Source organism: Rattus norvegicus, chromosome 16, assembly GCF_021556685.1.
Source record: "Rattus norvegicus strain SHRSP/BbbUtx chromosome 16, alternate assembly SHRSP_T2T, whole genome shotgun sequence".
Classification (NCBI taxonomy): Eukaryota; Metazoa; Chordata; class Mammalia; order Rodentia; family Muridae; genus Rattus; species Rattus norvegicus.
The window spans coordinates 35751777-35766916 of NC_141549.1; the positions used below are offsets into that span (position 1 = coordinate 35751777).

General features: G+C 44.1%; 2 protein-coding genes across 1 annotated transcript in view; one reads left to right on the forward strand and one right to left on the reverse strand.

The window, feature by feature from the left end:
* Nucleotides 1-15140, forward strand: part of Erich1 (glutamate-rich 1) — a gene marked incomplete at its 5' end in the record, with an annotated part of 52793804 nt that overhangs the window by 4881217 nt on the left and 47897447 nt on the right.
* Nucleotides 1-15140, reverse strand: part of Mfap3l (microfibril associated protein 3 like) — a 42897-nt gene that overhangs the window by 26729 nt on the left and 1028 nt on the right. The gene's annotated exons all lie outside the window — the stretch shown is intronic.

Below are 15140 nucleotides of genomic sequence, written 5' to 3' on the forward strand. Positions count from 1 at the left end.
ACATTAGTCCTGGAAAGCCTTAGATGTTGCTCATAAAACTATTTCTTTACACAAGACACAAAAGGGAATCTAAGAGAAGGCACCCATTGACAAGGATTAGTGGCTTAGAACCAATATGAAGAGCCAATGGCTGTTCCTGCCTAGATGGCACCAGTTAGAATCTCTTGTCACTAGAAAGGCTGTGTTGAACTTGTTCCAGTAGGTAGGGCATGAAGTGAAGCCCGTAACCATGGTTATGTCCTTCAGTGGAGCTTACAATTCTTTTTTTTTTTTCATTAACCTGAGTATTTCTTATTTACATTTCAAGTGTTATTCCCTTTCCCGGTTTAAGGGCCAACATCCCCCCTCCCCCTCCCCTTCTTTATGGATGTTCCCCTCCCCATCCTCTCCCCATTGCTACCCTCCGCCCAACAATCACGTTCACTGGGGGTTCAGTCTTAGCAGGACCCAGGGCTTCCCCTTCCACTGGTGCTCTTACTAGGATATTCATTGCTACCTATGAGGTCAGAGTCCAGGGTCAGTCCATGTATAGTCTTTAGGTAGTGGCTTAATTACTGGAAGCTCTGGTTGCTTGGCATTGTTGTTCATATGGGGTCTCAAGCCCCTTCAAGCTTTCCAGTTCTTTCTCTGATTCCTTCAACGGGGGTCCTATTCTCAGTTCAGTGGTTTGCTGCTGGCATTCGCCTCTGTATTTGCTGTATTCTGGCTGTGTCTCTCAGGAGCGATCTACATCTGGCTCCTGTCTGCCTGCACTTCTTTGCTTCATCCATCTTGTCTAATTGGGTGGCTGTATATGTATGGGCCACATGTGGGGCAGGCTCTGAATGGGTGTTCCTTCTGTCTCTGTTTTAATCTTTGCCTCTCTATTCCCTGCCAAGGATATTCTTGTTCCCCTTTTAAAGAAGGAGTGAAGCATTCCCATTTTGATCATCCATCTTGAGTTTCATGTGTTCTAGGCATCTAGGGTAATTCAAGCATTTGGGCTAATAGCCACTTATCAATGAGTGCATACCATGTGTGTTTTTCTGTGATTGGGTTACCTCACTCAGGATGATATTTTCCAGTTCCAACCATTTGCCTACGAATTTCATAAAGTCATTGTTTTTGATAGCTGAGTAATATTCCATTGTGTAGATGTACCACATTTTCTGTATCCATTCCTCTGTTGAAGGGCATCTGGGTTCTTTCCAGCTTCTGGCTATTATAAATAAGGCTTCTATGAACATAGTGGAGCATGTGTCTTTTTTAATATGTTGGGGCATCTTTTGGGTATATGCCCAAGAGAGGTATAGCTGGGTCCTCAGGTAGTTCAATGTCCAATTTTCTGAGGAACCTCCAGACTGATTTCCAGAATGGTTGTACCAGTCTGCAATCCCACCAACAATGGAGGAGTGTTCCTCTTTCTCCACATCCTCGCCAGCATTTGCTGTCACCTGAGTTTTTGATCTTAGCCATTCTCACTGGTGTGAGGTGAAATCTCAGGGTTGTTTTGATTTGCATTTCCCTTATGACTAAAGATGTTGAACATTTCTTTAGGTGTTTCTCAGCCATTTGGCATTCCTCAGCTGTGAATTCTTTGTTTAGCTCTGAACCCCATTTTTTAATAGGGTTATTTGTCTTCCTGTGGTCTAACTTCTTGAGTTCTTTCGGACAATTCTTGTAGCACATATTTAATGTCTACTAGTTCTCATACTAAAGTAATGGCCCAAAATAATTTGGGTCTCAATCAATGTAAACCTTTAACTGAACACAGGGGAACCTCCTTAAATGCATGCCGACAGGGAGGAAACCTGGGAACAGAACACACACGGGAAAGGTGTACTACCGTAATGCCTTCATGCTGCCAAGCCAGATTTTTAAAGGTTCCCGTGAAGTATATCAGAGCATACACTATAATACCTGTGTAGGTTGATGTCATTATGCAGGTGAAGGTAGGTACAAGATAAAACAAGGTCTGTCATTGGACAAGAAGGAAGGGAGACAGGAACAGGTTTTAGAAGGAGAGGCAGAAAGGAGGAGAGACGACATGGAGGCAGGCATAACCCATCCTCGCCATGTCTCTACATAGACACAGGTTGTTATGTTAAGGGATGGATTCCCATAGGTCAATTTATCTTATGTAGGTGGGCAGTTTATAACTTTATCAACTGGTTGTGAGTTTATTGTGTGGATTCATTGGATTGAGAATTTAACATATAAATTAGTTTATTGAGTCCTAATTTCACCGGGTGGTTGGGAGTGTGGGCAGAGTTTGTGGCAGGGAGCTGTGACAGGCCAAGCCCATGCTGGACTTCTAGAGCCCTGATTTAACCAGGTAGCCAGAACCAGAGAGTCCGTGGCTAGCAGAAAGCTTCTGGGAGAGATACTAGCCAGAGATAAATTAGTGCTAGTTCCAATAGCCCGTTGGAGCCAGAACTATTGACTGCCAGGGTATGCGTGGGAACTGGTTCCACAGCTTTTTTATTTTGGTCACAACATACCTGCACTCTGGAGGCTAGGCAGAAGGAATGCTGTTACTTTGAGGCTATCCTGGGCTATACCGTGAGATACTGTGCCAAAAAAGCAAACAGGAGAAGACATGATTGCAATGGTCAGGATGCTTATTTTGGCATTTATTACCTCTTACATCATCCTTCCTAGAGCTCGCAGTCCACCTAAGGCTGGTCCAGAAGCACGTCTGCCTTCTATGCTCCTAGCATTAGAATATGTATTTCCCCAGCACTTTACTCTTAATAAAAGCAAAACATCCTCCCTATTCATTTGTAGTATACATAGAGGGTTCTTTCTAGCACTAGTATCTTTCTCTCTGTGTATGTAGTATATACCTATGTGTACATATGCCTGTGTGGGTGGACACACCCACCTTGCACCTGTGGAGGCCAGAGGTTGACACTGGATGTCTCTGCCTTAACTTTTGAGACAGTCTCTCAGTGGGTGGCTGACATCTTCCTGTCTCTGTTGTCAAGTGCTGAGATTACAAGCTCAGACCAGCACACCCAGCTTTCTACATGGGTTCTGATTCTCAAAGTTAGCTCCTCCCATTAATTTTTATGTATATATAAATCATATATAAATCATATATGTACACACACACACACACACACACACACACACACACGATTTAGAGAAACCTCAAGTCAGAGTAAAGCCACCAGGATGTATTAGTGAGTTAGAACTCTTCCCAGAACCTAGTAAGAAATGTTCAGAGGATCCCACAGAACATGGAGGAGTTTTATTGGAGTATTAACTCCTAGCTGTCTACAAGTTGAGTTGGTACCATGCCCGTGTTCCTGTGCTAACTTCAAGGTCTATAAACCAGGGAGTGACATGATAATCTTTTACAAAAGAATTTAACTATTTTTATGTGCATGCATGAGTGCGTGCATGCATGTTAGTGTACTGTCTATGTGCTGGTGTCCAAGGAGCGCAGAAGGGGCCTTAGATCTCCTGGAACTGGAGTTACCAGCAGTTGTGCTCCACCTGATGTGGGTTCTGGGAAACAAAGCTGACAACAAAGCTGGGAAACAAAACTTGGTCCCTCTGCAAGAGTGACAAGTACTCCTAACTCTCCTGTCCCATTATTAAAAAATTATTATTTTTTGTGCGTATGCACATGAGAACCAGAGATGGATATGGAGGTAAGAGGTCTGAATGCAATATCTGGGAGCTGGTCCTCTCTTTCCGTTGTTGGGATACAGAGATGAAATTCAGGTTGGGGACTCAACTCGGGTCGTCTAGTATGCTTAGCAAGTGTTTTTATCTGTGAGCTATCTTGCCAGCTCAGGGAATAATATTCTCAACACACTTTCTTAATTGTAAAACAGGCTAGAACCAATTTTGAGTTCAGATTTTCTTGCTAGTTCTGGGAACTCCACAAAGTCTCGAGGCTGGCACAGTGAATGAATCTTTGTGCATACACAGCTTCCCAACCGACCAAATGCAATTAACTCACTGCTCTGGTGTTGAGAGAGCAGTTTTTCCCATGCACTCTTTCAGAGGGCGGCTGATTATTTTGCAAGGGTACAGCCTGTAATAAAACTATCAAACTCATTATGAGCCTCAGGATATTAGTAGCTCTCAATAAAGCAAAGAATAACTGAATAACATCCAATAGGGGCGTGCACTGTACTCTAGGCTAGCTAGAATTATGCACACAATGAGAGCCTTCCTGCAGCCAAGAAGCTGACATTATAGGAGGGCAGAGGACTGGCAGGGTTTCTGGGAGGAGAAATGGGGTGCACTCCGAAGTTAAGGTGGAAGACAGAAATTCTAGGGAGAGATGTGAGGAGGAAAGAACTAGGGAATTTTAAGATGAAGGTCTACAATCTCGGATGAAGATTGAGACTCATTTCCTTACTTGCACAATTCTCTTGATGACACCAGGGGGTCATCCAGTGCCTCTGAACTGTGGCCTTTTCTCTTAGGTTTCCCCCAAACTCACCATTCTCTCTCTAAGCATAGCAATCAAGGCTGTGGCTGGCCCAGGGAAGAAATGAGAAGAATAGGGGGAGACAAGAGAACTGTTAGTACACAGATAATAAATAAATACTACCCAGGGTTAATCTTCACTGTTAGCTTGATTTGGTTTGGGATCGCCATAGAAGGGCATATCCAGATGTTAACATGGTGTTTCTAGAGTTTCTAGAGTTCTAAGTTTAATGAAGAAAGGGCGATCTGCTTTGAATGTGGGCTGTGCCATCCCATGGGCTCCGCGTTCAGACTGAATAAAAAGAGGAAAGTAGTTGAGCCCCGGCATCCATCTTCCTGCTGCCTGACTGCAAATGCTTCCTCACACTCCTGAAACCATGTTTTCCCTGCCACTATAGGCTGTCCCCTCAACCTGTAAGCCCAAAGAAACCCTTCCTTCCTTAAAAAGGAAAAACAAAATCATGCCGGTATCAATAGGTCAAACTGTGACCATAAGCCATTTGAGACTTGAAGGAGGGCTCACAGGAACTGCAGGTGTGCCATAAGGCATGTGATAACTTTCCTCGGCAGGGAAAAACAGAACTTCCTGTGCACACAGGGAACATGGACTCAGCAAGACTGCCCACTCACACCCTCTTTGGGACTCAATCCTGATCCCAGCAGGGACAAAGCACAAGTCTGGCAGGGACTATCCTTCTGGGTACAACACAGGCTCCAATCTATCCTCTGAAACAGAGAAGACCAACGGCTGAATCCCACTGACTATAGAGCTATATTTGAGGCCTGAAATACATACTCTTAATCAGTCTTCCCAAACATCCAAGCACTCTTCACTCCTGTGCCTCTGAGCATTTGATTAAAGCCATTTGAATTCACAGCCAACGATATGGACCAAGCATGGCTTTGTTCTTCATTGGAATAAGACTTTATCCATTTGAAAAGGAAAATGCACTTAACTGGAGCGAGTTAAACAGCTTTTTCTCTTTCCTGGTTCACCAGCCCATTTGCACAAAGTGGAGTTGCATAACCAACATTCCCCATGTGAAGTGGTTTGGCCACTCATGCTAACACAACTGGACCTCTGCGACACAGATCAGAAGGGATTCTGTAATTCAAACTCCGCCTGACTTAATTCGTATTAAGGGAGTAACAATGACTTCCTTCATCATCGACAACATTTACGGCTTATAAAACATTCATCCCTCAGAAGCCCCCTGTGCTCTGGGGGTGGGGGCAGGCCTGTGTGATTCTGTCCATGTGACCCTGGAAGAAGCAATTTGAAGCTCCTGGCTCGAGCCCAGTAAGCCTCTTACTGGACTCAGTCCTTCAGATTCCCAGTCCGGGGCCCCTGCAATGTGTTCACAGTGATCACTGAGGACACGCCTTGGCTTAGGTAAGCTGTCCAAATGACAGACATATTTAAATTTAATACATTTGCATAAATTTCTTAGTAATCATTCTTTTAATGGTTTGGGGCCAGTGACTGACTCTTTTCAGGACTAGACCTGAATTATTGCATTACTATCTAGGTTAAGATCATTTCCCAGCAAGCCTACATGTCTTGCAATGTGGCAATACAGCAAACTGTTAGAAACAAACGAAATCAATTTGCAGTTGAGGTAGCTCAGTGGTTAGAGCACCGGGCACTCCTCCGAAGGGCACAGGTTTGATTCTCAGCACCCACGCGGCTGGCAGTTCTCTACCATTTGTAACTCTGCAGAGCATCTGATGCTCTCTTCTGGCCTCAGCCATCACCAGGCACACAAGTAGATACATAGAAAACATAGGCAAAACACCAATATGCATAAAATAAAATCAATGATTAAAGACTATAACCAGTTGAAAATAGGAATTCCCTGGTTTCCACAGTTTCTCCCTACTGTGGTGGGCAAAGGCCTTGTAGGCCCGGAACAAGCACCAGGTGCCTTTAGTGATTACCTGGGCAGTCAGGCCTAGCTAAGGGAGAAAAGCAACGGAGAGCTGATTCTATTAACTAACTGAACACATTCTTTACAAGGCGATTAGTGTCCGTTTAATACCAATTGCTCTGGTAGAAAAAGTTGAAGACCGGGTTTCTACCTTCCAGGTGCCTAGCAGTGCAAGGCACAGAAATATGAGGCAAAATGGAAAGGGCATAGACTATTTCCTGGGCTTGGCCAAGACGTGGAAGATGAATAAAAGAGACAGCATAGTTTTCTCAGCAGGAATAATGGCTTTGCTGTGGAAAGTGAGAGTAGAAGTAAATTGTCATGGTGAGGAACAGAAGCCTGTGTTGTGATCCGTTTTCACAAAGCTCTTCTACCCTGTCTGCTGTGAGTACCATCCCGAGGACTCTGGGATGCTGGGTACACTCCAAAAACTCAGTTTAACGAATGGGCTGCTAGAGCTTCCAGACCCTAGAATCTCCAGAGAAATGTGGAGAGCCCTTTGGAATGGATGGTCCATTACTTAGGAAGCAAAACCGAGCACTCCTGTGAAAGGAAGGGAGGTGACAGACCACGGCCTTAAAGTTGATATGAGATGTCCATCAAAGGCAAGAGTGAGCTAAAAGCCTAAAGCAGCACTGTGTGCAAACATCCACGGAGAAATGTTGGGCCCCCATGAAGGCAAAGATGGGTGCAAGGCCAATGCTTTCTGGACATGAATCTCAGGCTTCTGGAAAGAATACCGGAATCGAGAGAAATTGGTTACTTCTGAGACATCTACGTAGAGTCCAAGTCAGAGATGAGGGCACCTAGGGTTGTCCAAAAGCTTGTGATAAGCCCCTGACTTCTAACACGTACTCTTTCTGCTTTGTTCTCACTGCTATGTTTGAATGAGCCAATTGTATGTAACCATGCCAAAACCCCCTAGCCTTCTCTATATAACCCTCTGACTTTTGAGTTTCGGGGCCGACACCTCTGTCTCCTGCTCGGGATACGTGTCGGCCCGGAGATCTCTGTAATAGGTCTCCCTAATAAACCTCGCCTTTGCTTATTACATCCAAAATGGTCTCTCTGTGTCTGGGGTCCGCGATTTCCCAAGACTTGAGTAAGGGTCTCTCTGCGTGGGATTTTTCACTTGAAGTTAAAAATAAGAAAATAAAAAATAATTAGCACACACACACAGAGGCAGAGTGGGATGAGGGGGATGGAAAGGGAGGGAGAGAAGGAGAGAGGGGGAGAGAGGGAGAGGGAGAGGGAGAGGGAGAGCAAACAAGGACAACAAAGCCTTTTTTTCCCCTCTAAATTGGACTACCAGAAGACGTGGCAGGAGACTGGATGGGCCATTCCAGTGCTTGCACTTAGAATAACACAGAAATATAGAACCTGAGATGAGTCACGACAGTCAACAAACAGGAAACGGAATAGTTTCTGGAAGTTTAAGCTGCCCACTATCATCCCATGAGCACGCCCTTGGTAAAGCCTGGAGAGAGTCAAGTACCTTCCTCTGCTAATGATACAGAAGATGGCTTTGCATCTGTCCCAGGGTAGATGTCTGTGCATCTGTCCCCATGGTGGATGTGTGAGCATCTGTCCCCACAGTGATATGTGTGCATTTGTCCCAAGGGTAGATGTGTGAGCATCTGTTCCCACGGTGGCTGTGTGTGCATTTGTCCTAAGGGTAGATGTGTGAGCATCTGTTCCCACGGTGGCTGTGTGTGCATTTGTCCCAAGAGTAGATGTGTGAGCATCTGTCCCCATGGTAGCTGTGTGTCTACCTTCCTTGCAGAGGAACAAGACCTTTGTAGAAGAGGCATCAGTCAGAATCAGTGCAGTACCCATGGCCACAAGTAATGCCTATGCTAGTTCAAAGAGGTACAGCTCTGTGTGTGTGTGTGTGTGTGTGTGTGTGTGTGTGTGCGCGCGCGCGCGCATGCGCATACATGTATATATTCTTTTTTTTTTTCGGGGCTGGGGACCGAACCCAGGACCTTGTGCTTCCTAGGTAAGCGCTCTACCACTGAGCCAAATCCCCAACCCCTACATGTATATATTCTTAAATGTGTAGGATACTCCTTTAATGAGTCCAGGAGGACCATCTGAAGTAGTCAAATCTCCAGACTCTGACCCTGTGTGCACTGGGTGAGCCTCATCAACGAACGATTCTGGAGCCCACTGCTCCAACCCATTTATTTCTTCAAGAAACAGTCCTTTCCCCTTTGCTGTCTCTCTGACCATCAAGCAGCCTCTAGTCCTCAATGGAAGGAAAGGGCTAGGATTACACTTAGGGATCTGTTCAGGAATTATTCTTTTCACTGGTCACAAGGTCCACTGTAGCAGCCCATCCTTTAAGATACCCTCTCGGTGCAGGATCCACACACTCCCATCTAGAGGTGGTGAAGGACTAGAGAATGGAGTCCTTTTATTTACATCTCTTACAGTGTCCATGCCCTCCATGATAAATAAGGCTCACAGGCTTGGGCTTGGGCATTACTTCCTCTTCCCGCTTTAAGTGTATACAGTGGAATTTAATCTCTCTGGAGCTTCCAGTCCTGCCCTGGGATAGAGCTAGGAAGAGCTGCCGCAAGCAGGTGTGCCTCCATTTATATGCAACGCCTGACAATCTAATTAATTGCATGGGACTTGTTTTAAATGCCTCCCTTCTCTTCCTGCCCAGCTATATAAATCGATCACCGAGTTCTAGCAAGTCTTGCTCCTAGGCATTTGGCCACCACCCTGCTTCTTCTGCCCCGGTGATCATCACCTCCTCAGGCACCACCTAAGGGAGTCCTTCCTCCTTGATTTGCTTCCAACCGGAGTGCTGTAATCAGCTGACTCTCCAAAAGCTGACTGAAAACATACTCCAGAGGCTGGGAATACAGCTCAGTTCACAGAGTGTTTGCCTGGGTTCTAATCCCTAGGACTGCAACCAAAACAAAATGAACAAATAAAACATTGTTTTGTTTAGAGTGATTCTGAACTAAGCTAAGTATGCACTTAGCTTTTCATGATGTTCTTTATTCTGAGTCCCCAATTTACTGACATCTTGGATTCCTCTCCTGCTGCGCTCTCCCATTACATCCCTTACTGACTTCTCGCTGTTCTCATAGAACCTCTGCAGCTTCCAATGCTATCTTCCTTCCATTGTCCATCTGGAAAGGCCCCGCCTACCTAGGAAGTCTTGGTTGAAAGACCCCAACTTCACTCCAAACCCCATTATCTCAGGTGATTGCCTTTTGTGTATGCCCATCCCTCGATTGAATGATGACATCTCAGGCTGTCAGCTTTTATTGAACAAATCGATGAGTTAATGCATGGATAGAAGATGTACCTGAGAGGTGTTGGTTTGAAATACAGACATTGTGGGAACATTGGGGTATGGTGACTGACTGATGCAGTCACAGGGAACCCCAGTTACTCAGAAAGAACACAGTAGCTTACAGATCAGAAGACCAAGGCTGGAGGCTGGAAAACCAAGAAATTATAGGACAAGCACTCCGAGAAAGAACGAAAAGAAAAGAAAGGTCCAGGAACTGGAGAGAAGATCAGTGGTTAAGAGCACAGGCAACAGAGAAGCTGTGTTGGGTTCCCAGCACCCACATGGTGGCTAACAACCATGTATAGCTCCAGTTCCAGAGGATCTGAAACCTTCTGATCTCCTTAGGCACAGCATGCATGTGATACAGACATGTATGAAGGCAAAACACTCATGCACACGAAATAAAGACGAATAAGTCTTAAGAGAAGAGAGGTATAACTAAAGGCATACTATTCCAAAGATTAATAAACGCAGGAAAACTTCTGAAAGGAGGAAAAGAAACGTAAAGGTTGTCGGAATCAAAATGGAGTTGCTTGATCAACCCTAACGAAATGAACACTGCTGGGAAGTCATAAAGGGCAGGTTCTTGACACATGGTCACCTGAGAACTACTATTGCACAAACGTCTAAAATTGCATACAAAGTATATAATAAGGATGTTTACCCAGTATAAACTCTGGGGAATCTTAGATGGAAGCCACTCCTGTCAGTAGTGACTGTGATCAAGGATTATGGTCTCTGAGCACCCGGTGTAGTCCTTCCAATCTGGGGTTTTAAACCTCCTCTTACCCTCAACCTCTTTGAATATGCTCATTGTTTAATATTCCCAGTGAAACACTGTCAGTTCCAAATAAATATCACTTTTTCCTTTGTAGAATCTCTCCGTGGTTGCTTTTTCTTTTGATTGACAAGTCTGTTCTGAGCTAGGAATACCACAATGGAAAGGAATCACTTCATCATTGTGAAATGACATTTGGGTAGAAGCAACAAAACAACAGAATGGCATTATGGCGCCTATACAATATACATACATATATACATACATACACTTTTTATTAAGATAAATTTTTATAAAGCCCCATGGCTGTTGTTTTTAATAATAGATACTGATCACCTAGGGCATCCTCTGCTACACTGTCTGAAAAAAAAATACTTTTTGAGTCATTCTTCTAATAAGATAGCTTTTTCCAGTTTAGATTTTCAAGGCACAGAGCAATACCAACTCAGTAAGTCTGTAGGTTTTTATAGGACAGGAATTGAGGCCTTGTCCAGAAAAGAGAGTAGATATGTTGGGAAAAGAGTAGGTGAATTTCTTACATCTAAGCATGAGGCTTTGTGATCCCATACTAGCAGCTGCCCCAGATCTCCCCACAAGAAGGAAGCCAACAGCAAACATGGCTGACAGATGATAGCAGTCTTCAGATGAATCAGCACAAGTACTTGTACGTACAATACTTCTTTCTATAAGGACACTTACCCAGCAACTCTGTGGAACCTCAGACTGAAGCCACCCCTGTCAGTAATAACTGTGACCTGAACAGCCAGTGTAATCCATGTAGCCACAGCATTGTAAGCAGCGGCCAGCTGGGCAGAGGAGGCAAAATCTCATCACTCTCAGCCAAAGGATCCCAAGTTTGTGTTCTCACAGCTCCCTGCTCAAATGCATTTGGTGTGGAGACAGCAGAATACTGCTAAGATGGCACTAAGCATAAATAAGTGAAGCTGTGTCCCAAGCGGCCACTGTAAAATCAGAACACACTAGGTTGAACCACCCTGAACCAGGAGTTGTGTTTTGGATCAAAACATCCCCCATAAGTTTATGTGTTTGAATACTCGCTTCATAGCTGGATGCTACTCTGAGAAGTTGTGGAACTTTTGAGAAGTCTAGCTGGAGGAAGTGGGTTCCTTGTGAGGAGGGAGGACAGCACTAGGTGCTACAGGGAGGCCGTACCTCTGAGCCAATCCACTCTGCTTCCTACCCTTGGCTGAGATTTCAGCATGTGGCCTCGTGATCTCATTGCTGGGCCCTAAAGACTGGACTTTCTCAAACCAGGAGCCAAAACAAACACTTTTCCACTAGGTTGTTTCTGTCAGCTGTTTGGTTTCAATCCACGAGAAGTGTGATTAACACTGAAGACTTCTCTAAGCTCTAATCAACATGTGACTTTGCTTTTATTTTCATAACTTTCTATAAGGAATTGTGCATAAAGGTTTTCTTAAACAGTGGGTTGCATAAATACATGTGAATGATGCCATTTTGGAGATCTCTACTGGCCCTGACTACTCTGGGGTTGATTCCCTCATCAAAATGATCTGTGAAATTTGGGGCTTAACCATTGTGGTGGTTTTAGCTATTAGCTTGGTTAGTTGAACACTTGGTCTCTAACTGGTTTGAACAACCTTTAAGAGGTAGAGCCTTGCTGGAGGATGAGCATCACTGGGAGAGGCCTTTAGAGTTTGTAGTTAAGTGTGCGGCTAAAGATGGAACCCCAGCAGGCTTCGTCCTCCAGCTGCCTGCGCCATGCCTCCTCTGTCATTATGGAGTCTCACTCTGAGACCATAATCCAAAATCAATTCTTCCTTCCATACGTCACTTTTTGTCACAGTGGTTTATCATAGCAAGGACAGTTAACTAATACAGCTACACCTTGCTATTTTAAAGGAGAACAAACCTGGTAGAAATATTTCTGTTTTAGTTTCATATCTGTTGATGTGACAGATGCCCAGACAAAAAGAAGAATAGAGGAGGAAAGGGTTATTTACTCACGGTCAGCTAGTTTCCTCCTTTTTTATATTGCTCAGTACTCCCTACCTAGGGAGTGGTGCCACCCACAGTGGGCTGTGTCTTCCTACACCAATTAACAAATTAGACAATTCCCCACAGACATGCCCAGCGACTCACATGATCTAGATATTCCTCATTAAGGCTCTCTTCCAGGGTTACTCCAGGCTGTGTCAGGCTGGCAGCTAAAATCAGCCAACAAACCGTTTTGCTTCACATTGCTGTTTCAAGCCCTACGCTCATTTCCTATTGTTTACCTATAATGGGCTAGAGTCAAATCTCCTTTGTACATAGTTTAATTCATTGCTGCGAAGGGACTACTTTGTGTCCCTTATGCTGCCTTTGCCCATTATCTCCTACACCAAATCTCCCTTTAAATAAGACTGCATAAGACTTTCTACAGCGTCCATAAGAGATTATCACACTTTTAGGGACTTTATACAACAATCATTATCTTATTGTTCTGTGGTTTGGAAATCCACCACATGTTCTAATTCCCTTTCTGTTGTAAACTATTCTGACCAGAAGCAACATGGAGAGGAACAGTTCATTTCGCTTTGACTCCCAGGCCACAGTCTATCATCACGGGGCAGGAACTCAATCAGAAGCTTAAAGCAGAAACCGTGGGGGACCATGCTGGCTGGCTGGATGGCTGGCTTATTCTCTGACTCACTCAGCTACCTTTTTATACAGTCAGGCCCTCTTGGCTGAGGAATAGCGCCTCCCACAGTGGACTTGGCCCTCCTATATCAATTAGTAATCAAGAAAATGCCCCCATTAACGAGACCAGAAGTCTGTCTTTTCTATATAATTAAATTGCATTTAGAATAAAGGCTGTTACCATTCAATTTTACACTTTGAGTTTAGAATATATTTTATGTACTTATGGCTAATTAGAGTGTGTGATGCTTTTCTTCATTTGCAATGTTTTCTTAATAACAAAATTCATAAGTTATTTAAAGGTCAATGCTCCACAGACATGCCCAGAAGGCCAATCTTCTCTGGGCAATTCTTCAATCACTATTTCCTCTTAGGACACGTAAGTTAACAAAAAAAACTAATGTGACTAGGCACACATGTATCTTAGTGGGCTACACTGGGACACTGGTGGAGGAAGAATCTTCCTTCTTGCTTTTGCAACTGTGCACACTGGCTTGTGAAACCCTTTCATCTTCAAAGCTGGCAGCAGCCCATGGAGTCTTTCTCCTGACAGCGCCACAGAATTCTCCCGTAGCCACTAAGAGCCACGGGACACACATGGGTGATTCGGAATTATCTTCCTATCTCAAGGTCTTTTCTTCAGCACATCCAGAAAGTCTCACCATGACCATGCATCGAGGCACTTTCCTGCCCAGCATAATAGGTTCTGTCTGGATGGAGGACCCACTTCTCTACTTAATAGACTCTGAACAGGTTCTCAGAGAGTCTGTGCAAAGTCAACACTTCCACAAGGGCCTCTCCTCCTCTGAACCCAAGGAGGCCATCTTTCTCTGTTTCTTTCACCCTCCCCCCCCCACACACACGCACTGCAACTATTTTGTGCTCTAATTGATTTGTCTTCGGGCGCATCGCTCCAACTAGATGGCGTGAGTCATGATGCCTTACTCATCCTTGCAGCTTTAGAAGCCTGGCCATAAAAGTTTGTGGGGAAGAAAATTTAATGTGATATTTTAATGCATGAAGAGACCTCAGGTGGAGGCAGAGGCAAGACCAATAAATTTACAGAGCCTCTGTTTGGAGCATAAGTGTTAAATGGCTCTGTCTGCCTTTAATTACTTATAACCACATAACCAACTAAGCCCTATTCTTTTAACCATTCCACGGAGGGATCACAGCAAATTTAAAACCAACAAGTTGCACCTCAATGCTGATTTTAACCATAGTGTGATTGGCCGTGGAAACTGTCAGAATTGTAACTGTTCCCTTGGGTTTTGCTAGAAAAGACAACGTGTGCCCCAAATGCTAGGATGGATTCTAAGTTAGGCAAACACTACTATCTACATATTTTCTGAACTCATACAAACACGCTTGCCTGATGAAGCTAATTGAATTGGTCTAAGACTGAAAACAATTGGGTTGCTGAAAGTGGCCACTTGGTATTTAAGGGTTTGGAAATTCTTGAAAAAAAATTATTGAAAGTTCAAATTAAACAATAGCTGTGTAAAATAAATAGTCTTAAATTTTTCAATTGTTAGCCAAAAGGGGTGAGGAGTAGGATTTGAATAAGGTCATATGAGTGTGGGGAGATTTATTTTTTAAAATAAATGGCCTTTTATGTACATCTAGTGTCACTAACAAAACCATGGGGCCCAGAAATACAATCCCAGGAACACTCCTAAGACCTGTGTGCTCAGCTCCCTGCTAGGAGTCAGAAAGGAAAGATCCTACTTGTCTCTTTCTTAACAGTGTGAGGCGTAGCTATCTGGAGCAATCATGCCAGATTTTAACTGTGCTGCATCACACAGAACCAGGAAACGTAAGCAGCCATGTGCTGGGCTCCTCAAGCTTGTAAATATTTTAATAGATGTATATGGGTAGCTGTAGGGGAAATAGTAACAATGCCTTTGAAGGTACAGTTTGCATTTTTGTGCATTAGCTCAATGTCTGCAAGCTACCTTGCTCTAATTTAGTCTCGCCTGAAAATAATTCTTTTTCCATCTTGCATATTTCATCCTGAACATTTTTACTA